The 25567-nt window shown below is 45.0% G+C and overlaps 1 protein-coding gene across 3 annotated transcripts in view; it reads right to left on the bottom strand.

Moving 5' to 3' along the window:
* PITPNC1 (phosphatidylinositol transfer protein cytoplasmic 1) overlaps positions 1 to 25567 on the bottom strand; it is a 240802-nt gene that overhangs the window by 48675 nt on the left and 166560 nt on the right. The window lies entirely within an intron of this gene.

Below are 25567 nucleotides of genomic sequence, written 5' to 3'. Positions count from 1 at the left end.
CCCAATCCTACTGAAGGATGGTAAACAGATTACGTTTTCAAAACCACTTCATCCTTGGAAGACATCTTAGCTGTAACCCGGCCTCACTGTTTGGCTAATTCCTGCAGGGGAATCAACCGCGAACACTGATTACATCTGATTCTTCAGTAGAGAATGAAATATTTTGGAAGAACAAGGTGGTTGATGCCTAAGAACATTGTCTTGACACAAATTCCGTGCCTGTTAATAATGTGATCTCCCACAGGACAGCCGGTGTAGGGCCCTTTACAATGCCACACTCTCCTTAGTTTGATTCTTGTTTTGAAACTACGAGTCCTTTCCAAATACTTTCTGAATAATATTTGTGCTGGTATTCATGCTCCAAGTCTGATGTTTGCTCTGCTGCCTATTTTCTTCTCAAATGGTCAGAGACTGGACTCTTTAGACTCCAAGGAGACTGACAGCCCGGTCTGCCCCGAGGTGGCCACTGCGTTTTCCTTAAAGGGAGAGAAGGCCGGGTTCTCGGATCAGCTGTGGCTCCTTCCACTGCCACTTGAAGTCAAGTGCTTGGGGACACTCCTAGAGTGTTTAGGAAGGACAGGTGGATGGCTTTGAAATGAAACAGAGAGACTGTAGGGAGACGAGTTCAAGCTTGAGTGCAGAAAAAAATTGTCAAATGAAATACTGGGTCTCAGGTTATTTGCGTGAGTCTCTCTCTCCCACTCTGTCCCCTCCCCTCTCCCCCTTTCTCTCTGCCCCTCCCCCAGCCCCCCCTCTACTCGTGTGTGCCTAGAGAAGAAAGACATGTACCTCATTAACAACACAAAACAAAATGGAACATCTCAGAGGGAAATGAGCTTCGAGAGAGTAAATTACAAAAGAAGTTAGAGGGATTTGACATTTATTGGTGGTAAAATTTATGGGACTAAAAGACGAGGAAATAAACAGGGGTTAACGGAGTTACTGACAGATTGTGTGGCTTTTCCTAATTTAATTCAAACATTTTTGATCACCTATTATACCGGTTATCATATTATTGCCTCTCAGCTGCAAAGTCACCCGTTAGTCTCTGCTTGGAGCTAATGGACTGGGTCCCTGGAAGCTCTTCTTTACAGCAAGTAGGACATGACGCCATTTGCTGGACGGACCCTGCAGGAAGAAAGGGGTTTCTCTTCCTGAGTTTGGACCTGCTCCTGCTGCAGAGTCTGTCCGTGGGGACACTGCGTGGTGCTCTGTCTCAGCTGCATGGCCCAGAGCACATGGCTGACTGGTGACCTTGCAGCTCAGGCCTTCATCGCGGCCTTGCACATGTACCACCATGGGCTCGAGAGTTCACAGCAGCCATGACACTTTGACTCTACACACCTGCCTACCAGTCTCATCTCACCAGTGCTCAGACGGCTGTTTGCCACTGCCTAGCAACTGTGGACCAGCTCTGGTCCAGGAAACCCAGCCAACTTCTCCACCAACCAGTGGGCTACGAACACAACCTTTCTCCCGTGAAGTCTCAGCCCCCACAGACAGGGGCCCCTTCCAAGTTTGTTCTTCCTTGTGTCTTTTCCCTCAGTCTTAGGTACCCTTTGGAGTTCTCTTTACATCTATACGTTACTCCTATCACTGTTGAGTAATTCCTTATATTACACTCCCCCTATTCAAATTATTGTGTGCTTTATGCCTCCCACGTGGGCCCTGAAGCGGAATGAAGTATTTGCTACAAAGAAAGAATAGACAATAGAAGCCAGGGAGAGGAGCCATTTCTGCTGAGCCAACAAGTACATCACCATCAGGACACTGAAAGAAAACCAAGCTGAGGAAATTCTCATTTTTCAGATGAGAAAACCAAGGCTCAAAGATGGAAAGAGCTTTGCCTGGGGTCACATGAGAGTCAGTAGAGAAGTTTAGATTCAGGGCGAGTCTCCAGCCTTCACAACCAGGCTCCTCCTGTGACAAAAAGCTGCCTCTTGGCACCCAACTGGGAAGATAAATATCAGTCAGAAGTGCTTCCTGCTTCTTTCCAGAAAGATGAAACTGGAATCCAGTTCTCTTCCTGCTACTAATAAAATGTATGATCTGAGTCGCTGAGTTGGGGAACTCCTCCCAAACTGGGAACTTTTCTGCTGTGTTGAACAGCAGAAATAGTAGTAAAATAGGAGTAGAATCTACTTAGGTCCCCTTCAGTGCGGATTCTGGTCTCCCTCCTTAACATGACACTTCATCTGCACTGAAGATGATGGCCAAGCACCTCTGTCCCCGACGTTTCAGAGCGGGGCTCCCAGCACTTGAACGAAGCCACACACACACAAAATCACTTTGAGGCTGGAGACTGAAAAATCTCTTCAGGCTTGAGATTATAAAGAGTTCTAATTTTCAATAAATAATTAATCTCCCAGCGGTTAGAGATTTTGGGAGATGCTCTTAGGTGCTCCATAAGTGCTTACTGAATTAATGGAGGGCATTAGCTTTTACTTTCCAAGAGGAATCTATGGCAGGAATATGGCTTACTAATTGATCTCCGTTTCCTTTTATGAGCGGGGCTTCGATTTCCTTGGTTGCGAGCACCCTAACTTTCCGTCATTCTCAAAAGAGGGCTCAACAGAGAGTGGAAACTTCACGGTATTGGCTGACAGGGCCTGACTGGGAATCAGGTGAGCTGAGTTTGAACTGGATTATCTCCTCTGTGTAACCTTGGGTAAGAACGCTGCACCTCTGTGGGGTCTCCATATTCCCACCTGAAAATAAAAGGCTTTATCTAGATGGATGGGTACCAGGAAGTTGTGAAACATCCTAGAATTATACCCAAAATTTGGGGAGGTGTATTTTTCTGGAGCAAGGGTTCAAGCCCTTTCATTTGATTATCCAAGAGATCCATGGTCCCAATGAGGTTGCGATCGAGAGACCCAGAGGACCACTATAATTCTTTCCTGTTAAAATGCCTGTGATGTTGAGTGACCTCTGGGTCATGTTAGTCACCTGCATCGTGCTCTTTGGCTCATCCCTTCTCTGCCCCTTCCCTCCACAGCCAGCTGCCTTGGGTGGTACACAGTGGGGCTGCAGCAGAGAAACGGAACAGGGGCGGTGGTCATGATGTAGCATAATCAGAGGCCATACCCGGGGGGAAACAGTCTAATTCTCATGCTCAGTGTAAGGGCACGATCCAGATTAAGCCAACACCGTTGCTGACAGAGGCTTAGTCAGGCCCCAGAAGAAAACAGGAAGAGTAGCTATTCATTTGGGCTTCCCCGGCAGCAATGGCAGTAACTGCCAGAATTCTGGTCAAACCACTGGCTCTTTGAGTTGGAATAAGAGTTCTGCTGAGACAGCTTTTTGATGAGGTGCATCTTGTTGATACTTCAAGCCAAAGCTTCACCAGGACTGCATCTGACACAGGTGCTGTGCACCTTGATGGTCTTGGGAACTTCTTGGGCAGAAGCTGTTCCCTTCTGAGATGGGAGCTGGGTTTGGGAGTTAATTGCGGTACCTTCCCTATATCCCCTATAATAATGTTCCCATCTTTGGGACATACCCACTCACAGGTCATCTGCAGTGGATGTCAGTGCCAATCCGGTTGACTCTCCTGACCTCCCCCCACACCCCACTAGGCAATGAGCACTCAATGAACAAACTCCTTTTGAGCACTGAGCTCCTTTTGAAACTGAGCAATACTACAATGAGAAGGCGATCTCCTGAGTAAATATTATCTTATAGATTCCAAATAAAAAGAGAGTAATCTTCCCTTTTTTGTAATGCATTATGAACATTAAGTATGAAGCACCTTTAAAATCTTAATATACCTTGACCTAGTAAGCTTAAGCTTTGAGAATTTATCTTAAGAATCTTAAAGGAAAAGCTTTATGCACAAAGATTTTCATCCTGACATTACTATAATGGCAAGAAAAAAACAGAGAGAGAAAGGAAGCAAACAGTTTAAATATCCCAGTATGGGAGAATAGCCATGTAATGTACGATAAATCCATCTGATGAACTATTATGTAGTAGCCATTAACAACTCCATTCTTAAAAATGATTCTCCCAGGAGAATATACATGGAGGTGGGTGGGATGGAAAAAGGGAGATACCCCATATATTTTTTAAGATTTTATTTTTAACTAATCTCTACACCCAACATGGGGCTCAAACTTACAACCCTAAGATCAAGAGTCACATGCTCCACTGGCTGAGCCAGGCAGGTACCCTAAGATACCCCATATTTAACATGAGTCATGTGGTCATAACTCAGAAGGGAAAGGCACATTGATAAATATGAAATGTGTTTTTAACAATGCACTAGATTTCTTCCTTTCTAGATTATGAATCTCTCTTGTTACAGTCTAGCAAGGGACAGCACTGGGTACAGTGGCTTTTCAGAAATCCACAATTCTGGGAATCATGGATTCTGCATCCGTTTTCTATCATGGTTACTCTGGTGGTTTAAGATCCAAGTTTGTTTGTTTGTTTGCTTTTAAAGTAGGCTCCATGCCCAACGTGGGGCTTGAACTCATGACCCTGAGATCAAGAGCTGCATGCTCTACTGACTGAGCCAGACACATACCCCTAAGATTCAAGTTTAGATTAGAACTATCTGTACTTTCAGGACAATTTTTCTGTAAATCTAAAACTCTCTAAAAAATAAAGTCTATTTTTTTTTTAAATTGAAGAGTTAAAAAAGATCTAAGCTTAGTGGCTGTGTTTATTCACCTTCCCGCCATCTGCCCACGGTATCAAGGATACAAGGTAGGGGTGGGTGATTAGTAGGGATTGAGAAAAATCTACCAATCATCTTGCTTTATGCTTCAGATAGAATTTAAGCGGAAAGAATCCCAGCTAAGCCACTGTTCTCTAACTTCATTTTGCAGCGCTTGGGAGATCTCAGGTAAAGCACCTGACCAAGGCATACCAACAAAGAACAGTTTCAACAAGAAGGAACCTTGAAAGCACAACGACTGTTTTAACAATGTTTTAACTTTACTGCTCTATATTTGCAACGCGGCCAATGGTTTGGTGGAGGGCAGGTGATGATGGTCACTGGGTTAACACATTAGGCATATGGGGCTAGAGTTTGATTCATGGTTGATTGACTATTATCTATCAGCAGCATACCTGGTGGGCAGAGACTGAAATGCACGAATGGCTGGGATGAAAAAATAGTCCAAGTTATCGACAAGGCAAACCATCATTTTGTTACCCCGTTTTTACTGGTATTCTCACCAAGAACATTTTCACACCTACACGGTTCAATGGTGACTATTTCATAAATATGTACGCTCTATGATCCAATCCAAGAGCATGCAACTTGTCTTCCAATTGCCACTAAGACAGAGATTTTTAGAAAAAGAAAAAAAAAAGGATGGTCTTCTTTGGTCTTTTAATAAACATTTCTCCTCTCCCACTCTGCCACCTAGAATACAGAGTTGGGTAACTTATTTGTTCTGTAAGTGCAGTTACTTAAAGACAGTGGTCCGAAAAGAAGAAACTAGATGCACAGAAAAAAAAACCCAGCAAACATTTATGAACCGCCTACTATGCGTTCAACACTGTGACTTCAAACTTCATCCCCAGTTTGAGCACACGGGGGCTTACAATTACGGACAGAACACTAGATTGAATGCAGGACTGAATCAACACCACTATACAAAATATAATCTACATATTACTAAAGTACTGAGTACGAAAAGGTACGCTTCAGACAAAGAGTATTCCAGTCCAATTCAGCAAGGAGGAAACTCAGCAATGGCCCATAGTACTCAGGGCCCAGGATCGTTATTTAACTAGCATGGGTGATTTAAAAAATCGGCCATTTGGTGCTGTGTACAAAGGGGCCCCACCATGTGCATGCATGGTGTGGTCCTGAGACACCAGAGCCTCGGGTATAACTTATGGCTGCTAGGGTTTCTGTGTGGGGGGCCCCAGAGAACTGTCTGACTGTGCTGGAGGTGCAGGGGTAAAGGATGGCCCCAGATCTGCTCCTAAATGGACCTTGGTTTTGGAGCCGAATTAGAGCCCCATCTGGTAATATGATGGGAGGTGAACTGCTTTGACTTAATCCTCATTAAATGCTCCACTGACCATTGGATTTAGGGGGTATTAAGGCTGAGTAAAGGAAACTCATCTGTCAGGGTTAGGCCAGTTTGTCTTAGCTGCTGGGTAAACTTCAGTGCTTCCCCAGAGAATGCTCCCTTGTGGACAGTATCATTAGGCTTTCAGTGTAGAAGGGAAAACTATTTTCCCAAAGCCAGTGGGAGTAGCAAAGCAAGCTGAAGGCAAAGGTTTCCACCCACAAGTGTCTGAGAAAATTCTGTCTTCAATGAGGGGGAAATGACACCTGCACAGAGCTGAAGGGGTGGAAAGGGTGAGGGATTGGGCAGGGGCACTCCAAAGAACACCTCTGTGTATCTAGATGGAACGTTCTGGATGCACTGTTCTGATTTCCTGATACAGCCCCCTCTCCTTTGACTGTCAACTCACCTTCCAGTGTACTGGGTTTGAGTTTTGAGGGGCTCTAGAGAGACAATGGGAGGAAGGGACTCCGAGGGAATCCTCTCCTTAGAAAGCTGCTTTGGATCTATGTTAAATTTCCAGGTGTTCTAGTTACCCATCCTTATAGAGTGTTTGAGGGTGGGGCAGAGCTCTCATGGATGTGAGTTGACACCACGAGGACCTCCGTGAAGAGAAAGGGTTCAGGGAGCAAGGGCTGAGAAAGTAAACTGGGGAGAATATCGTCATGACCCAGTAAGCCTATAGTGTCTTAGGGGAGGATGGGGACACGTACAGCTCTGGGTGGTGGGAGACAACCTAGATCAGAGAGGGAGATGGGTGCTAGAGTAAGTTGGCTTCCCTTGGCACCACCCGTGGGTTTCTGCACATTATCAACAGGTCTCTGGACAGTAACCAAGGGAAGCTGGCACGTGCTGGGGGAAGGCCAGGGCTCCCAAATGGAGGTAGAGCTTCTAACACTGTGAAGACCACTCCCACCTTGGCAGAGGGATAAGCATACCCGTGGGGGTCCTTGGGAGGCCAGGAAGCATGAGTATAAAAGAACGCCCCATGGTGAGCCATCTTGAGGGAGCGGATTCCAAAAAAGTGGGGCATTCATGGTGTCAGCAACAAAAGCTTGCCTGTTTCTTACACAAGTCACTGAATAATGTTTCTCCAGATTAGTTCAAATTAATTAAACTCCTAAACAGAGCTCTCTGCCAAAAAGGCTTCCAAGATAGGTGCTTTGGGAAAGTTCAGTGTAATGGTCATCCCCAGTGCAAGCGCATGGGAACAACTGGTAGGACTCCCAAATCGCTCAGTCTGGCCCCTTCATGGTTGAGCTAGCACACAAGGCACCCACACCCTCCAGGGTTTTTCTTTTCTTTTCTTAAAAAAAAGTTTCTCAGGAAGTAGATGTTTTTCATTAGAAGAATCAAGTACAAAAAAGAAATTAGCAACCACCCATAAAGGTTATACATATCTTAATCCTCTCATCCTTCTAGTATGGGACAAACAAAATTTTTAAAAACTACCTTTAGACAACATCTAGTGCCATTTCGTCATTCACAAAAAATAAAGGACAAGTCAATACCTTAGTAAGATATGTTGATCCTTGTTTTTTATTTTAGACTCCCTGCCCCTGAAACAACCTTTTTAAAAATGATTTTTTGGTGGGTGTACAGGTCTATAAATGTTAACACAGGGATGTATTCCTGGAACCACCACTACAATTAAGGTACAGAACCCTTTCATCAGGGGCATCTGGGTGGTGCAGCGGTTAAGTGTCTGCCTTCGGCTCAGGGCGTGGTCCCGGCGTTATGGGATCGAGCCCCACATCAGGCTCCTCTGCTATGAGCCTGCTTCTTCCTCTCCCACTCCCCCTGCTTGTGTTCCCTCTCTCGCTGGCTGTCTCTATCTCTGTCAAATAAATAAATAAAATCTTAAAAAAAAAAAAAAAAAGAACCCTTTCATCAGCCCAAAAAACTAATTTATAGTCACACCCTCTGCATGCCGAACCCCTGGCAACCACTGATTTGTTCTCCATCCCTATAGTTCTTTTCTTTTTTTAAAAAAGATTTTATTTGTTTATTTGCAAGAGAGAGAAAAAGAGGTGAGCAGGAGAGTGGAAGAGGGAGAGGGACAAGCAAGCAAACTCCTTGCTCAGCATGGATTCCCGATATGGGGCTTGATCTCAGGACCCTGAGATCAAGACCTGAGCTGAAATCAAGAGTCGGACGCTTAACCGACTGAGCCACCCAGGCGCCCCTAAGTTTTCTTCTTGTTAAGAATGTCATACAGAGGGGGCACTCCAGTGGCTCAGTTGGTTAAATGTCTGCCTTCGGCTCAGGTCAGGATCCCAGGGTCCTGGGATCGAACCCTGAGTTGGGTTCCCTGTTCAGCAGGGAGCCTGCTTCTCCGTCTTCTGCTACCCCTCCTACCTGCTCATGCTCTCTCTCTCTCTCTCAAATAAATAAAATCTTTAAAATAAGAATTTCATACAAGGATGCCTGGGTGGCTCAGTCGGTTAAGCGCCCGACTCTTGATTTCAGCTCTGGTCATGAGCTCAGGGTCATGAGTTCAAGTCCCACAATGGGCTCCACGCTGGGGATGGAGCCTACTTAAAAAAAAAAAAGTCATACAAATGGAATCATACAGATTTTGTCCCATTGAGACTGGCTCCTGTCATGCATATAATGCTTTTGAGATTCATCCTGTTGCGTAAATCAAAGTTCACTCCTTTTTATTGCTAAGTACTATTCCATTCTGTGGATGCCCCACAATCTGTTCATTACCCCATTTCTAGCCTGGGGCAATGATGAACAGGCTTTTGTGTGAAGACAAGTTTTCATTGCCCTAGGGTACATGTCCAGAAGTGGGACTGCAGGGTGGGAGGGTGTCTATTGATTTTTCTTTATAAGCAGATGTATCCATACTCCTGTAGTGGAATGAATAAAGTCTCCCCCAAATTCACATCTACCAGGAACCTCAGGATGTGACCTTATATGGAAACAGGATCTGTGCAAATCTAATTAGTTAAGGATTGCTATGAATCTGGAAGAGATGGAATCCTTCCTGGAAACCTATAAACTACCAAGATTGAAAAAGGAAGAAATTGATTTCTTAAACAGGCCAATTAATTATGAAGAAATTGAGTCAGTGATAAACAACCTTCCAAATAACAAAACTCCAGGCCCGGACGGTTTTCCTGGGGAATTCTACCAAACATTCAAAGAAGAAATAATACCTATTCTCCTAAATCTATTTCAAAAAATAGAAACAGAAGGAAAGCTACCAAACTCATTCTATGAGGCCAATATTACCTTGATCCCCAAACCAGGCAAAGACCCCCTCAAAAAGGAGAATTACAGACCGATTTCCCTAATGAATATGGACGCCAAAATCCTCAACAAGATACTTGCTAATAGAATCCAACAGTTCATTAAAAGGATTATCCACCACGATCAAGTGGGATTCATACCTGGGATGCAAGCGTGGTTCAATATTCGCAAATCAATCAGCGTGATACATCATATCAACAAGAAAAGACTCAAGAACCATATGATCCTCTCAATCGATGCCGAAAAAGCATTTGACAAAATACAGCATCCCTTCCTGATTAAAACCCTTCAGAGTGTAGGAATAGAAGGTACATTTCTCAATCTCATAAAAGCCATCTATGAAAAGCCTACTGCAAATATTATTCTCAATGGGGAAAAGCTGGAAGCCTTTCCCTTAAGATCAGGAACTCGACAAGGATGCCCACTCTCGCCACTATTATTCAACATAGTACTAGAAGTCCTTGCAACAGCAATCAGACAACAAAAAGGGATCAAAGGTATTCAAATCGGCAAAGAAGAAGTCAAAATGTCTCTCTTCGCAGATGACATGATACTCTATATGGAAAACCCAAAAGAAGCCACTCCCAAACTATTAGAAGTTATAGAGCAATTCAGTAACGTGGCGGGATACAAAATCAATGCTCAGAAATCAGTTGCATTTCTATACACGAATAACGAGACCGAAGAAAGAGAAATTAGGGAATCCATCCCATTTACAATAGCACCAAAAACCATACGTTACCTTGGAATTAACTTAACCAGAGACGTAAAGGACCTATATTCTAGAAACTATAAATCACTCTTGAAAGACATTGAGGAAGACATAAAAAGATGGAAAGATATTCCATGCTCATGGATCGGAAGAATTAACATAGTTAAAATGTCCATGCTACCCAGAGCAATCTACACTTTCAATGCTATCCCGATCAAAATACCAAGGACATTTTTCAAAGAACTGGAACAAACAGTCCTTAAATTTGTATGGAAACAGAAAAGGCCCCGAATCTCCAAGGAACTGTTGAAAAGGAAAAACAAAGCTGGGGGCATCACAATGCCGGATTTCGAGCTGTACTACAAAGCTGTGATCACAAAGACAGCATGGTACTGGCACAAAAACAGACACATAGACCAATGGAACAGAATAGAGAGCCCAGAAATGGACCCTCGGCTCTTTGGGCAACTAATATTTGATAAAGCAGGAAAAAACATCCGGTGGGAAAAAGACAGTCTCTTCAATAAATGGTGCTGGGAAAATTGGACAGCTACATGCAAAAGAATGAAACTTGACCACTCTCTCACACCATACACAAAAATAAACTCCAAATGGATGAAAGACCTCGATGTGAGACAGGAATCCATCAAAATTCTAGAGGAGAACATAGGCAGCAACCTCTACGACATCGGCCAAAGCAACCTTTTTCATGACACATCCCCAAAGGCAAGAGAAACAAAAGATAAAATGAATTTATGGGACTTCATCAAGATTAAAAGTTTCTGCACATCCAAGGAAACAGTCAGAAAAACTAAGAGGCAGCCCACGGAATGGGAGAAGATATTTGCAAATGACACTACAGATAAAGGACTGGTATCCAAGATCTACAAAGAACTTCTCAAACTCAATACACGAGAAACAAATAAACAAATCAAAAAATGGGCAGAAGATATGAACAGACACTTTTCCAATGAAGACATACAAATGGCTAACAGACACATGAAAAAATGTTCAAAATCATTAGCCATCAAGGAAATTCAAATCAAAACCACACTGAGATACCACCTTACGCCAGTTAGAATGGCAAAAATAGACAAGGCAAGAAACAACAATTGTTGGAGAGGATGTGGAGAAAGGGGATCCCTCCTACATTGTTGGTGGGAATGCAAGTTGGTACAGCTACTCTGGAAAACAGTGTGGAGGTCCCTTAAAAAGTTAAAAATTGAGCTACCCTATGATCCAGCCATTGCACTACTGGGTATTTACCCCAAAGATACAGACGTAGTGAAGAGAAGGGCCATATGCACCCCAATGTTCATAGCAGCAATGTCCACAATAGCTAAATCGTGGAAGGAGCCGAGATGCCCTGCAACAGATGACTGGATTAAGAAGTTGTGGTCCATATATACAATGGAATATTACTCAGCTATCAGAAAGAACGAGTTCTCAACATTTGCTACAACATGGACAGCACTGGAGGAGATAATGCTAAGTGAAATAAGTCAAGCAGAGAAAGACAACTATCATATGATTTCTCTCATCTATGGAACATAAGAACTAGGATGATCGGTAGGGGAAGAAAGGGATAAAGAAAGGGGGGTAATCAGAAGGGGGAATGAAACATGAGAGACTATGGACTATGAGAAACAAACTGAGGACTTCAGAGGGGAGGAGGGTGGGGGAATGGGATAGACCGGTGATGGGTAGTAAGGAGGGCACATATTGCATGGTGCACTGGGTGTTATACACAACTAATGAATCATCGAGCCTTACATCGAAAACCGGGGATGTACTGTATGGTGACTAACATAATATAATAAAAAATCATTATTAAAAAAAAAATAATTAGTTAAGGATTGCTATGGACAAATATTTGTGATGCCCCAAAATTCCTATGTTGAAAACCAAGGCCCAATGGGATGGTGTTAGGAGGTGGTGGGCTGTGGCGAGATGAGGTCATGAGGGTAGAGCACTCATGAATGGGATTAGTGCTCTGCAGAAAAGACCCCACAGAGTTCCCTAGACTCTCTTACCACGTGAGGACACAGGAAGAAGTTGGCAGCCTGCAACTCAGAACCCAACAACGCTGGCCTCTTGGACCTCTTTTTTTTTTTTTTTTAAGGATTTTATTTATTTATTTGACAGAGAGAAACAGCCAGTGAGAGAGGGAACACAAGCAGGGGGAGAGGGAGAGGAAGAAGCAGGCTCCCAGCAGAGGAGCCTGATGTGGGGCTCGATCCCAGAACGCCGGGATCACGCCCTGAGCCGAAGGCAGACGCTTAACGACTGAGCCACCCAGGTGCCCCTTGACCTCTTGCCTCCGGACTGTGAAATAAATTTGTTGTTCATAAACCTCCTAGTCTGTGGAATGAAAATCACCCTGGATTTAGGATGGCCCCTAAATCTCATGACCAGTGAATGTCGTCCTGAGAGGAAGACACAGAGAGACACATAAGAAGATCAGATAAAGTCAAGCAGAGATTGGAGTGATGCTATCACAAGCCAAGGGATGCCTGGAGCCACAAGAAACTAGAAGATGCAAGGAGAGATTCTTTCCCAGAACCTTTGCAAGGAGCACAGCCCTGGCCAACACTTTGATTTTGGACCTCTGGCCTCCATAACTGTGAGGGATTACATTTCTGCTGTCTTAAGTCACCCAGTTTGTAGTAAATGGTTATGGCCACCCGAGGACACTAATACAACTCTCCACTTTTTTTTGGTGGGGGAGACCCCTTTCCTTTCTCAAACCCAAGATGAAACTCCCTGGAGTCGACAAAGTTGCCTTTCTACAAGGCCACATTGTTCTGAATGAATGAAGGCAACCTGGCCTTCTTTGTTCTGTTATTAAATGTGTGCGGTCAGAAGAAAGAGGTTAGAAGATGAAAAGCAAACTTGAGCACATGAAGTGTGGACTTCAGGCTGGTGATGAAGATTCTCCCCTAGACCCAACTTTCACCTGCGGGTCCACTTTTTGACTAGACCTCCCACTTGGGCTCTGTCCTTGGCCGGTTCAGTCCATTTTTTTAAGCAAGAATCCTGCTGATGTACATTTAGGGAGAAATCTACCACTCTTTGCTACCACCTTGGCTTGCCTTCAGCAAGAATCCTGGCAAGTCAGGGGTGTTTGGGTCAGGTGCAGTCAGTTAAGTGACCAGCTCTTGATTTCGGCTCAGGTCATGATCTCAGGGTCATGGGATGGAGCCCATGTTGGGCTCCACGGTCAGCGGGGAGTCTGCTTGAGATTCTCTCTCTCCCCCTCTACTTTTGCCCCTCCCCTTGCTTGCACTCTCTCTCTCTCTAAAACAAACAAACAAACAAACAGAAAACCTCCTGTCAAGTCAGCCAGAAACCCCTTCCATCTACTGACCCCCACCCTGCACCTTGGCTGGCAATCTCCACTAGTCTTTCTTGTGCTCAGAGTTGAGCCCATCTCTCTCCCTGACGACAAACACCCGTTGTATTAGTCCCCCTGAATAAGGCTGGCCTTACCAACTTTAACGAGCGCTATGAGTAAATTTTTCTTCAACATTGGCCAACGGAGGAGATTTGTCCTTGTCGTGTCTCCACCTACCTCAAAGGTTGCAGACAATTCAACAGGGACAGAAACCCAATGACAACTGTACAGAAGAGACAAGGGCATTGCTCATCAGTGAAGCTCAAAATAAAAAGCTGTTGGTAAATGCACCTGGGAAGTGAGGGCGACAGAGGAAAGGGTGCTGGGCACGGGGCAGGGTGGAGATCTAAGGTGGAAAAGAGAGTAACAAAGTTGGAATGACTTCACACTGTGACCCCTCTGAAGGAAAGGACACGTCTTTCTATTCCAGGATGTGTCCAGGAAGAGCTCTGGTACACCAGAGCAGGGCTGAGAACCACTTCAAGCTGTGACCTGAAGGCCAACGCAGGGAGCAGTGGTGAACCCTGGTTCATTCGGGTGAGATGAAAAGGTAGGGAAGAAGGTTCATGAGACAGTAATCAAAATGACACAGTGACCAATGAGAAAAAAGATTCTGATTGGAAAAACAATGTTCTAATAAGGTGCTCTGGCTCATGGCAACTAATTAACAAAAGGACAGGAAAGTACATTCAAGCAATACAGAAAGGGTCACAAATGCTCCAACACAATTCATTTGCTAAAAAGGCTTCAGTAGCACAAAAAACGCTTCTAAGTTACGGTTCCCAGGGCAGCTGGAACAAGGCTCTTTTCATAAACTTGGGCTAATTTCGGCACAGAGCGGCCTCAATCCGAATACTTCCTCTAGGCCATGGCCCCCTTTGGACACCCAGGCTGCCATGAGATCAGGCCCACGCGGCCCACGGGCACGTGGGGACACAGGCCCCCGAGGCGCTGGATGGTTTCCCTGCAGGATGATCAATAATGCTTCCTAAAATAAGTCTCAGAAGCGGAGCTTAAAATAGTTGCAATTTCTCCCAGTTCTTCTTATTGCAATTCACAGGGTGGTCTCTGGGAACGAGAGCCCATGGTTTTCTCTGAAGCTGACAAATCGACATTTCACCTGGAAGCCGTCAGGGGCTCGCTGTGGAGCCCGGGCCTCTGGGGTTTGCCACATCAAGGTGACTCTGATCTCCACCCCCTGCCCCCGCCCCCCATCCTTCCTTAAACCCTTCTTGAGCCTCAACAATGAATCCTTTGCACAAAGCGGCAGAGTTCCTGACAGAGAAAAATGCCTAGTACCTGCTTCTCCCTGAGAAGCTACTAGCTCAGCCTTGAGGGAAGGGAATCAGTGGTGGAGACAGATGGCTCGCTGAAGCCCGTGTGGCGGGGAAGCCACACCGGGGAGGCAGGAGGCAATGGGGAGAGCTGCGAGAAGGCTGCCAGCAGCTTCACTCCAGAGGCCAGAGAGTTTCTGCCTCTTGTTTGCCACACAAGCGTCCTGAAGTACTTCAGGGCCTTGTGTCTCCTTCCAGCTCATTCCTGGCGTGCCTCTCTGGGCAAAACAATGTCACGGGCACCAGCCCAAAACCACTTCAGAATCATGAGAGATTGCATCTACTGTCAGAAAAAACAAAATAAAGGAACAAATTGTTACATTTGTCTGGTAGGTTGTGTTTTGTTTGGTTTTCCTTTCCGTGGGATTGGTTCTAAATACCTCTCTAGGCAAAGGTGGGGAACTCTGCTGAGATAGATATAGATATAGATATAGATATATAGATATCTATCCATCCATCCATACGCTCACCATGTTTTCTTCCCAATATGCTAGAATGGTTTCTTCATTAGAATTCAGGGGTCAAAACATCTGGTTCTAATCCTGGCTCCATGGCTTAGGAACTGATGTGACAAACTCGAGGCCTCCATTCCACCCTCTGGAAATGAGCGCTCTCTGTGTTCTGCCCCCTCACTGAGCCATCAGGACCAGGTGAGAGAGTGGATATGAAGGTGCTTCTCAAGCTCCAAAATGCTGCACAAATGTATGGAATTAGTACACCTGTGTCCACCTATCAGCTCACACTACCTGATCTGTCCTCTTTTCTCTCGTCACTGCTCCAGGCATGCCTCACTCCCTGAGGAAGAGCATCCGCTTTTCTAATTCACCATTTCAACCTTCCACGCCCTGGCTCTTCCTCCTCATTGTGTCATGAAGGTTCTTCCCCATCTTACCTAACTGACTCACACCAACTCATCTTTCAAGGTCATGGCCCCTGCCAAGTCTTTCTTTTACTAAAGCAATGATCCGTATAGTGAATAATGAATTCATTTTGGCGGCGGGGGAGGGGAGGGATGACATTTGGTTATGGTTCAATTGTTGGGCTCCCAAAGAACCCAGTGCATAGGTCCCTGATAGAATTCCCAGGGGAACACGACCTGGAAATCAGTACTTTGTCTCAGCTACTGCTACTTTCGTTAAATTAGAGGGTCATAAATCATTAACACTCAAGGCAACGTTGAACAATGATCTTTTAGCTCCAGGCCTTTGAAGTCTCTTCAACTGAAGTCGAATCTAACAAGTGGCAACAGGCACACTGTCATTTTTGTTTTAAAAGCTACTTATCTATCAAACTGGAGAACCCACAGTAAATGTCCCAGTTGTACTCGTTTGGAGAGCTGTCTGGCCATGGGAGAGGAAATCAACTTGACAGGTGACAGCAGAAGTTCTTCAATTCACTGAACTCTGCAAATCTGGACCAGCAGCATCTCAATGGCTCTAGTAAGAAGATGGTCCCACAACGTGCCCCGGCACCAGGAGCACCGGTGGCCCCAGGGTCGTGGGGCCTATGCCACACAACTGATATTTCTCATTCACCTGTACATCCCTCTGTCTTTTAATGTCTCTTCCATAATCCAATCTAATATTTTGCTGCTATTGAGCTTAACCGTTGGACTAGAGTCCAGCTCTTGAGTTTTAACACGAGCATTTGTTAGCTGTTAGTTCATTCAGTTTGCTGTCTGCCAGCACAGGACATCTTGTTAGTCAATGAGTAGTAGCAGATGTCAAAGGTTTAGGGAGAAAGGAAAAACTGAGAAAGAGCCCATCCGTGAAACTTCCTTCTTTTGGAAAATTAGAAAAAAAGAGCTGCACCATTTAATTTTAGGGGCTGAATCCTTTGGATCAAAGAAGAGTTCCGAGAGTCATGCCTCAGTACCAAGGACAGCAAGAGCCTGAGGGGCAACTTAACGAGACTGTGCACCAAACCGGCCCTTCCAGACCATTCTCAATAGCCCTTCCCTGCTCTTTCATGTGCACACAAATCTGGGGAATCTTGCTAAAATGCAGGTTCTGGTTCAGTAGGCCTGGGGTAGGACTTGAGATGCTAATAAGCTCCCAGGTGATGCTGACGTTGAAGTCTCTATAAACATCTGAGATTTGGGGGCTGTACAGCGAGGCAGGGAGTACGGAATCAAGAAACTGCAGAGGAAAGTAGTGGCTGGCAGGAATGCCATCCTGGCAATGGAAGCCACTGGGAAATGTTCTGATGTGGGGTCTGCAGGGATCCCCTCAGGCAGCTCTACGGGAGGCAGGTTTAGTGAAAGAGTGTTCTAGAAAAGAGGTAAGGACTTCCACTAGAGTGATAGTCACTGGAATGGAGAAAAACGAGATGGATGTTAACAGTTAGTACGTAAAACCATCCAAATGGAGTTTCCAGGCTCAGCAACTTAACTTTGCCAATCCAGTCAGACCTCCTTCGGCTCTGAAGGAGCCTATTACAGACTCACCAGGAGTCTGCACATGTTCGAAGCCAGGTCAGAAGGAGTCCACTGTTGGCCCTGCCTTTGGGTTCTTCCTGGTCTCTCTCAGGGTGACTTTCCAGGGCAGGGGCCCTCATGCCTTCTCCAGCGCCGGAAGAACCTTCAGCCTGAACCTCGGCTGACACCCACCCCTCACACCTCGGCCTCAGCACCAGCTCTGTGATGAACCCAGCTTGGAAAATGGAAGGAGGCCACAGTCTTCTCAAAGGCCGGGTAACAAAACACACGGAAGCCATACAGGTTGGCGAAAGGAGATTTTGAGAGTCCACGAAGACCCAACATACCTGCAGAATTCCCACCAGAGGTGCACAGTCTGAACCCAAACACGGGAACACAGTTGGGAAAACCCAAGAACTAGGGACACCCACAAAACATGGCCTCTGCTTCTTTTCAAAATGTCAGTCTCACGAAAGACAAAGAAAGCTGAGAAAAGTCCTCTGGACGACAGGAGACCAAAGAAAGTAGCAACTCTACGCAACATGTGTGCCTGTGTTGAACCATGAACCATGAAGGTTTTTTTTATTGTTGTTGACTAAAAAAGTCATTATTGGGACAACTGGCAAAATGTAAATATGACTCTATGTCAGAAAACAACATTGCGTCAATGTTAAATTTCCAGAACTTAATCATTGCATTAGGGTTGCATAAGGGAAAGTCCTTGTCTTTTTTTTTTTTTTTAAGATTTTATTTCTAAGTAATCTGTACACCTAATGTGGGGCTTGAACTCACAACCCTGAAATCAAGAGTCACGAGCTCCACTGACTGAGCCAGCCCCGTGCCCCAGGGAGAGTCCCTGTTCTTCAGACGCTCACACTTATGTATTTAAGGGTTAGGGGTCATGAGATCTGCAACTTACTCTCAAACAGTTCTGGAAAAAAAATAAAGTGTTAATATTTATGGAGAGAGGAAGAGACAAAGCAGATGTGGAAAAATGTTAACAACTGGTGAATCTAGAATCACTGTATTCTTGCAACTGCTCTGTAGGTTTGGAAAAGTTTTAAATAAAAGGTTGAAAAGAAGGTCACAAGAAATTGTTTGCTGGTCTGGAGAAAGCAGCTAGGATTCCAGAGGCAACTTCTGACCAGGAAAACTAGGCACATCATTGAGTCTGGAGAGTTATTTTTGCAACAGAGGATCTCCTGCCCATCCGGGCTGGACGGGCTCTGGACAGTCAAGGCTGCGTGTCCTGAGATAGCGGGTGGGGAGCCCTCACGTTCTCTTGGAAAATGCTCCCGAGGCACTGCCGCGTCCTGGGGCTGACTACCTCTCCCGAAATCTCAGAAGGCTACACCCTAAAGGGAGCTTGTTAGAAAAGTGCCGTCTTGCAAAAGGTCTCACTGGGCCCTGTAACGATGAGCCACCATTCCGGGCGGTGGTACCCCAGCCTTCCAACCACCGCGCATTTCTTCCTCGGAGATCCGCAGGGCAAGAAGGCAGCAACCTGAATTTTTGCCCGAATGGTATTTCCTCCGACTCCACGTGGAAAAATGGGCCTCGCTGATCCTTCTTTTCCTTTGGCACCTGGGCCAACCAAGGACATCAGAGTGGGGCCAGCTGGAAGGCTACCTCCAAGACCATTTGCACTTGTCAGATAGACAGACAGGTTTGTTCCTCTGCGTATCTGGATATCTGAGGAGAACAATCTGAAGGAGGGCGACTAAACAAGAATTCTCTTGCACTTTCCTTCTTTCCTCCCCCCTTCTTTCTCTCTTCCTTTTTATTATTATTTTTTAATGAAAAGAAAAAAAAAAAAAAAACCTCTCCTGGCCCTGAGCCTAAAACCTCTTACTTGTGATGTTAATCTCTCTTCCCTGGCTCCAAGCCATTGCTGTTGGCTCTGTGCCTGTTTAATATCGTGGCTGCTGATAGCAGGTTGTGTCAGCGTTTCCATTATGAGGCTTGGCTTTAAATCTGTTTCTGAGAGGGACATACAGTCTTCCGGGCAGAGGGCCCTCGTTCCATGCCTGGTCACCCACGTGTGGGCCGCGGGGCCCCAGCCTGCATTTATAGGCTGCTTGGCCTGGAAGGGTGCTCCTGGAGGGCTTTTTGGGAAAAGCCGATTTTCTGTGAGATGCTTCATTCTCGAAACAGCTCTTGGAAGACATTTGAATTTGGGTTTGGGGTAAAAAAAAAATGGGTCTCTGGTCTTAATTTTTTTTTTTTTTTTTTAAAGAGAAATGCCACATTGGGTATTTGAAAAGAGTGTTTTCCCTCAAGGCTTGATACAGAAAATATTTTTGTCTCTTTACTCTCCTGTTTCATTTTTCTCAACCTCATTTTTCCTGACTTATGTAAGACTTGTTTACATACTGAAGACTTTTTCAACCAAACTACTGAATAATTCTTTCATTTATCACCCATGGGCCATTGTTCCCTGAATTCACAGACAGCCGGTTTAGGGCAGAAAATCTTCCACCTCTGACGCTTCCCACTGAGGTGCACTCTGGCCACAGGATCTGTTTCTTGGCAGCTGAGGTGGAATGTGGCAAGATCAAAGGACACAGAATCACAACACTGGGGACCTCGGTTTTGTCTGTTATTAATTATGTGGCGTGAGGCAATTTATTTAAATACCTTTCAAGAGGAGTGCTCTCATCTATTAACTGAGCATTCCCAGCGCCCACCTTCAGATGTGGGGAATATTAGCTGAGACAATACCTAACACGATGCTCGCTTAACTTTCAGGGCTGGCTATTACCCTTTGGTGAGGGCACTTCACAGGCGCTCCACGAGCACCTACTGAATTCATCTGATTTCTGGATAGCTGCAGGTGGCCTTTCTCTGTCTGGCGCTGATGGAGTTTCCCCACATGATTAAGAGCTGTCTTCCTGCCCATTCCTTATTACCTTTTCTCCATTCCAGCTCCCAGGCGTACCCCACAACAAACACGAGGACTTACTGTATTGCCTGTATGTGCCACTCACATCATTTAGGTCATCTTTACACCCAAAGTGGGGCTCGAACTCACGACCCTGCTCTCAAGAGCCGCGTGCTCTACGGACTGAACCAGCCAGGCGCCCCATCCACAGCGTTCGCATCATTTAGAAGGATGACGGAAATACATGAGCCATTAATGTGATTTCTCCCAACTAAAATCTTCATTAAGAAAAGGTCAGGAGGCTTTCAGGGTGAATATACAAATCTGGGGAAAGTCACGCTAAATCCGGTGAGGGCTCTCCTGCATCAAGGGCAAGGTCATCCCCAGGCTGGGTGGCAGCTGCCAGTTGGCAGGCGGCATGTGTCCAAAGTCTTGCACAGACTATGGAAAATCCATAAACAGTTCAGGACAAAGACTTTTGCAGAGCTGTCCTTCCCTCCACATGGTGAGATATGCTGAGTAGTTTTGGCTGTGGATATTTTGAGATGTCCTTTGGCAGTTGATCTCAGCTGAGGAAGGCGCGCAGGGACTCACAGTTAGGAAAAACAAATGGTTCAGACATTGGGCTCTAGGAATAGAGTTGTCGTTTCAACTTTGCTCCTGTCAAGGAGCCCTTAGGTTTATCATTAGCCCCGTTTTATTTTTAACTTCTTTCCTTTGCCTTTCGGTCTCTGGGGCCAGTTTCTCTTTCTTATCATGGTGTTTCCACCTAGATCCTACTTTTCTCAGAATCCGATCATTTTCATCCCCTTTGGCATGTGCCACCAGCTTGCCATCCTTCTATCTCTGGGTACTTGATTTGAGGCAGACTCAAGATGACCCAGCTGTCCTTCACCTGTACTTGAATATGTATAAGAACTGAAGACACGTTTGGAATGCTATTTTCCTGACTATTCCAGTTGATCAACATGCTTTATAAGGCACTAAACCTCGAGAAGATTCCTACTAATAAAGAGTTTTTGAAAAACAAGATCATAAAGGATACCATTACAACCACAATTCCTTTCAGGAATATTTGCTGCCCTATAAAACTTGGAAGGAGGAAAAAGCATTTTTTGTGGGTTTTCTTGACATTGCTTCTGTAACATGGGAGGGACTATATCCCTTGCCTATGAAAATTTAAAACCTCAGCTAGACTTTAAAAACTCAGGTAGCAGATCCCACATACGGTCTTATAATTCAATTTTTAGAGCCAAATATAGCATATTAGTTATATGAGAGCTTATGCTCCAAGGCCAAACTGACCTAGAATCAAGTCCCAGGGCTGACGCTTGCTAGCTCAGATCATGTGCAGATGGCTCGCTCTCAGACTCAGTTCTTAGCTGTAGAATGGGGATAATAATAGTTGTGAGCATTTAGTAAGACCATGGCTATAGATAGGCTAGCAGGATGCTGGGCTCGTGCTCAGTACCGACTGCTGCCAACACCCACATGACTGTCACCACTATTACTTCCCCACTCCTGAAGTTACTTCCTAGCGGGGGCCAGCGGTTTACCCTCTACCCTTCTGCCACCCTTTCCCTGACAAGAGGGGCACAGGAGAGCCTGCTTGCTCCTCTTGTACTTTGCAAAAGGGCCATTAGATGGGGCCCTGCCATCATTACCCAAGTCAGCGAGTGGCTCAGATTCTGGACTTTGGAACCTGGGCAAAAGGTGTGAGAGAACTATTGAATTCTGCGATTACTGCTCGGATCGAACAAATGAACCCACTGGCTCGGGTTAGGAGGTGGCTCAAGGCCTGCAATGCAGCAAAGCCCACAGCCCCCGTGGTTTGGCACCGTGTGGGAGGAGCTGGATCGCCGGCATGAAGGAGCGGAGGTGGGCTCCCTTGGAACACAGAGCTCAGGAGTGAAGAGACAGCATGTGCGGAATCATTAATCAATCCATTTCTAGAAAAGGACTATAAAGACTCCTTGGGAGTCAATTCCTAGAGGTTAGTGGTCACTGATAGAGTGACTGGCGCTCCTCCTGCCAGGCTCATGCTGTCTAGCCACAATGCCTCACTGCCAATGGGTGTTACTTACAGACCACTGATCTGGAAAACCTTGGCCCCTCAATTCACTGAACAAGGTCCAAGGAACCATGCTCAAGGTTCTGCTGTACTCCAACTCATGCCCACAACTTGGGATTTCAGTGTCCAGGTGGGCAGTCCATCCAATTCGAGAGCCTAATTCCCTTTCTGCTCCTCCTCTAATGACCTTCACTTCTGGTCTCCTTCTTACCCACTTCCTTCCAAGCCCTGACCCTGGTCGTGCATCTCCCGGAACTTCTTGCACTTCTGAAATCTGAGAACTCTAGTTGTTTTTTCTCCAGTCTCAACCTCCATTCCCTCACTCTCACTCCCAGACACCTTCACCTTGACCTTTGCCTAGCTCTCCGACCCCTAAAGAGCTTCCACTGGACTCAAGGCTCATCAGGACCTTCACTTATTCACTCGATTTTTCCATACCCTGCTGAACCTACCCTGAAAGCAAATCATGAATCAATTCAACCATTTCCTCTGCTCCTGAATGCAGGCTGCAAAGCACAGCTGGGAAAATGACACAATTACTTAGGCTGGTGGCACTAAGTCATTCAAAATTTCTCAAATCACCAGACTGCCAAATCTTTCAAGATATCCTCTTTCTCTTCTGGAGCTGGTTCCCTCATTATTTCCCATTAGGTTATCTTGAGCTCTCTCATCAACCTCCCTAAGCCCTTTTTTTCTATGTCCCTCCTTTTTAGTAGATGACCTTTCCTCTCACATTCCTGGAAAGAAGAGGCCAGCAGGCACGAGGCCACTGACTCTCTGCCCCTCTTTCCTCTCCCTGTACAAGTAACCCTGCCCTCTGGCCTTTCCCTCTCTCTCAGAGGTTCTAGAAGGTCCTTCCCTCTGACTTCTGGGAGCACTCTCTTTCTCTTCGACTTCCAAAATCTCATTCACCTGCTGGCTCCTTCCACTCAGTATTTCACAGGCCATGGTGAATTTACAACATTTTATCAGTTTACGGGCCCACATTTTTGTTTTGTATTCCATGCCTTTCCCTGGGCCCACTTATTAAATATATCCCTTCATTAACTTCTTCATCTACGGTTGCTAACCAGAAGTGTGCCACGGTCAGGGTTCTTGTTGTCCCTTCGTGTGGGATCTGTCTTCCCTCTGAGGTGGCTTTTAATGGCTTTTAAAAAAACCTTTGATACTCTGGAGTTTCATTACAATGTGACTAGGCCTGGACTTACTTTCCACCTATCCAGGGTAAAAACCTGAATGACCTCAGACCCCTGAGCCAGTCTTCCCAACCCATCCTCAAATTCAATTCAGCACCCATGTCTCTCCCTCTTCCTAATTCCCCCTTTTTCCGATTTCTGCTGTCATTGCTTTCTTTAAGATTTGGCCTGTGTTCTTTCCTACCTGATCTACTGCAAACCTCCTGTTTTCTCAACTAGCCTCTCCCTGCATTACAGTCCTGCCTTTCTTTCCAGTCCCACCCTCCCTCCTGTATTCTTTATAGCGCCTACCACGTTATGCCGCAATGACAGTACTTGCCTCCCCGAACTGACAATTCCTGGTACCAAATAGATGTTCAACACACGTTTCTTGTGCGATGAATTAATCTCCTTTCAGTGCAAAGTGAAAAAACTTCTCAGATTCCCACTGGGAAGTTAAGACAAAGGGACTGGAGGAAGACAACTGCTATTTACTAAACATCTAATAAATGCAGGAAATGGGCTAGAGGTGGCTTTAATAATTATTGGTTCAGAACATTCATTATCATTGAAAAAACCAATCTAAGAGGGTAAGGAAAATCCAGGGGGAAGAATCTTCAAAACATATGAATTTACTACACCTCTAGGGAAGAAGGAAAAACTAGTCTTTCAACCAGAAGACTTCACATTCTTGTCAGTTTAGAATAATAATGGTTGGGAACAACCTAACTTACTAAAGTCAATCAAGGTCTGTTGAAAACAGCTCTAGTTCCTCCAGCTTTCGAGGCTTCTGACTGCCCTTGAGACAAGGTAGGACTCTTCAAGGACATTACCCCAACACTGTAGCAGGAGAAACCTGTTCAAGCCCCTGAAGGTTTCCCCGACACAACCACTTCTTAACTCTGTCCAGTGTAAAACCAAATACCTGTTATCTGAGGGGCACTGGCTTGGTACAAGATAAAACAGAGTTTAAAAAGTCCTCTACATTGGACGTCCCTATTTGTACAAGTATGTAATGATAATTTTGACCCACTGCACATTCTGTTCCTCCACACCCCCGAGGTGCAGACTTAACAAAGTGGGCGCCAGACTCAAATCTTCAGGGCAGTGGGCGAACCAACCTAACAAAAAACCACAACTTCCAAAAATCTGTACCCAGAGGAAGTCACTAATGAGTTTTTATCCTGAACTGCATGACAGGATATTTTTCGACAATAGTAAGATTTTTCAAATAGTAAAAGTAAATCTTAGGACGAGGAAGCAATATGCAGTTACACGAACTCTTAACCGAAGCCACTGCTAGTATCACACGACTACTATTTTTTTTTTTAAAGCAAAATTGTTTTCTATTTCAAACAGTTACAAAATCCCTTAACAAAGGCGTATCATGTGTGCAACTGGTGGATCTGGTTTAATATCATCTATTTCAAGAGCCCCAGATGGTTCTAAGCAAATTTAGCTGGGTGCTGAAAACAACGCTTCATACATAAATCAAAATTAAGTTACGAGAAAAATCAATCTTTCCAGTGTCCTTCATTCCTGAAGACCTTCCTTAGTATGTTTCATATTTCATTTCGATATTTCACCGTAGTTTTGACATGCCAACCAAGGTGAATTTGAGTTTAATAACAAACTCAAACTCATGACAGATTTCTGATTTCCTCTGAACCTAGGTATGAGTGATAAAACATTTCAGCACCTAATGGTCAATTATCTGGTTTCACCCCGAGTCTCCACTCCGTGACGGCATTTCGTTCATGCTTTTCAACATCTATTTATTACTAATCTAATTGGCAGAGCCAAAGAAAATTGAAATTACCCTTCATCATAGTCTGCATATTCCACAAGTACTTAGGACTGTCTCTTTAAAGGGCTGGGAATGAGATGGAAGATTTTCGGATGCAGCTCCAAGAAGTTTATATTTAATAAGTTTATGTGCCAAATGGCTGTAAAGTCTGATGGGCTATAAACAGGCCTTCGGTAAGTATTAGTGCGGAAATATGATTTAAATATGATTTAACAGCTTAGTATTAGTCAGACAGAATCGCTATTAGTCTCAGAAGATCAAGTACAGAATTTGGTGTGCAACAGCTGACCTTGCTACTTGGTTAAAACACAGTCTGTGTACAAGGAGCGGAACACGTGGAAACGGCGCTCTCAGTACATCAAAGGGGAAAAAATGGCTTTTAAACCACATCCACTGGAATCGTTAACTTCTTTTCCCTTCTTTTTAGCCCCTGTCATCCCCTTGCCCCATTTTTTTTTTTTTTTAAGTCTAAAATATACTAGGAGAG

The sequence above is a fragment of the Ursus maritimus genome, unplaced genomic scaffold (assembly GCF_017311325.1).
Source record: "Ursus maritimus isolate PB19 unplaced genomic scaffold, ASM1731132v1 scaffold_24, whole genome shotgun sequence".
In the NCBI taxonomy this organism is placed as follows: Eukaryota; Metazoa; Chordata; class Mammalia; order Carnivora; family Ursidae; genus Ursus; species Ursus maritimus.
This window is presented reverse-complemented; position numbering and strand designations above follow the sequence as displayed.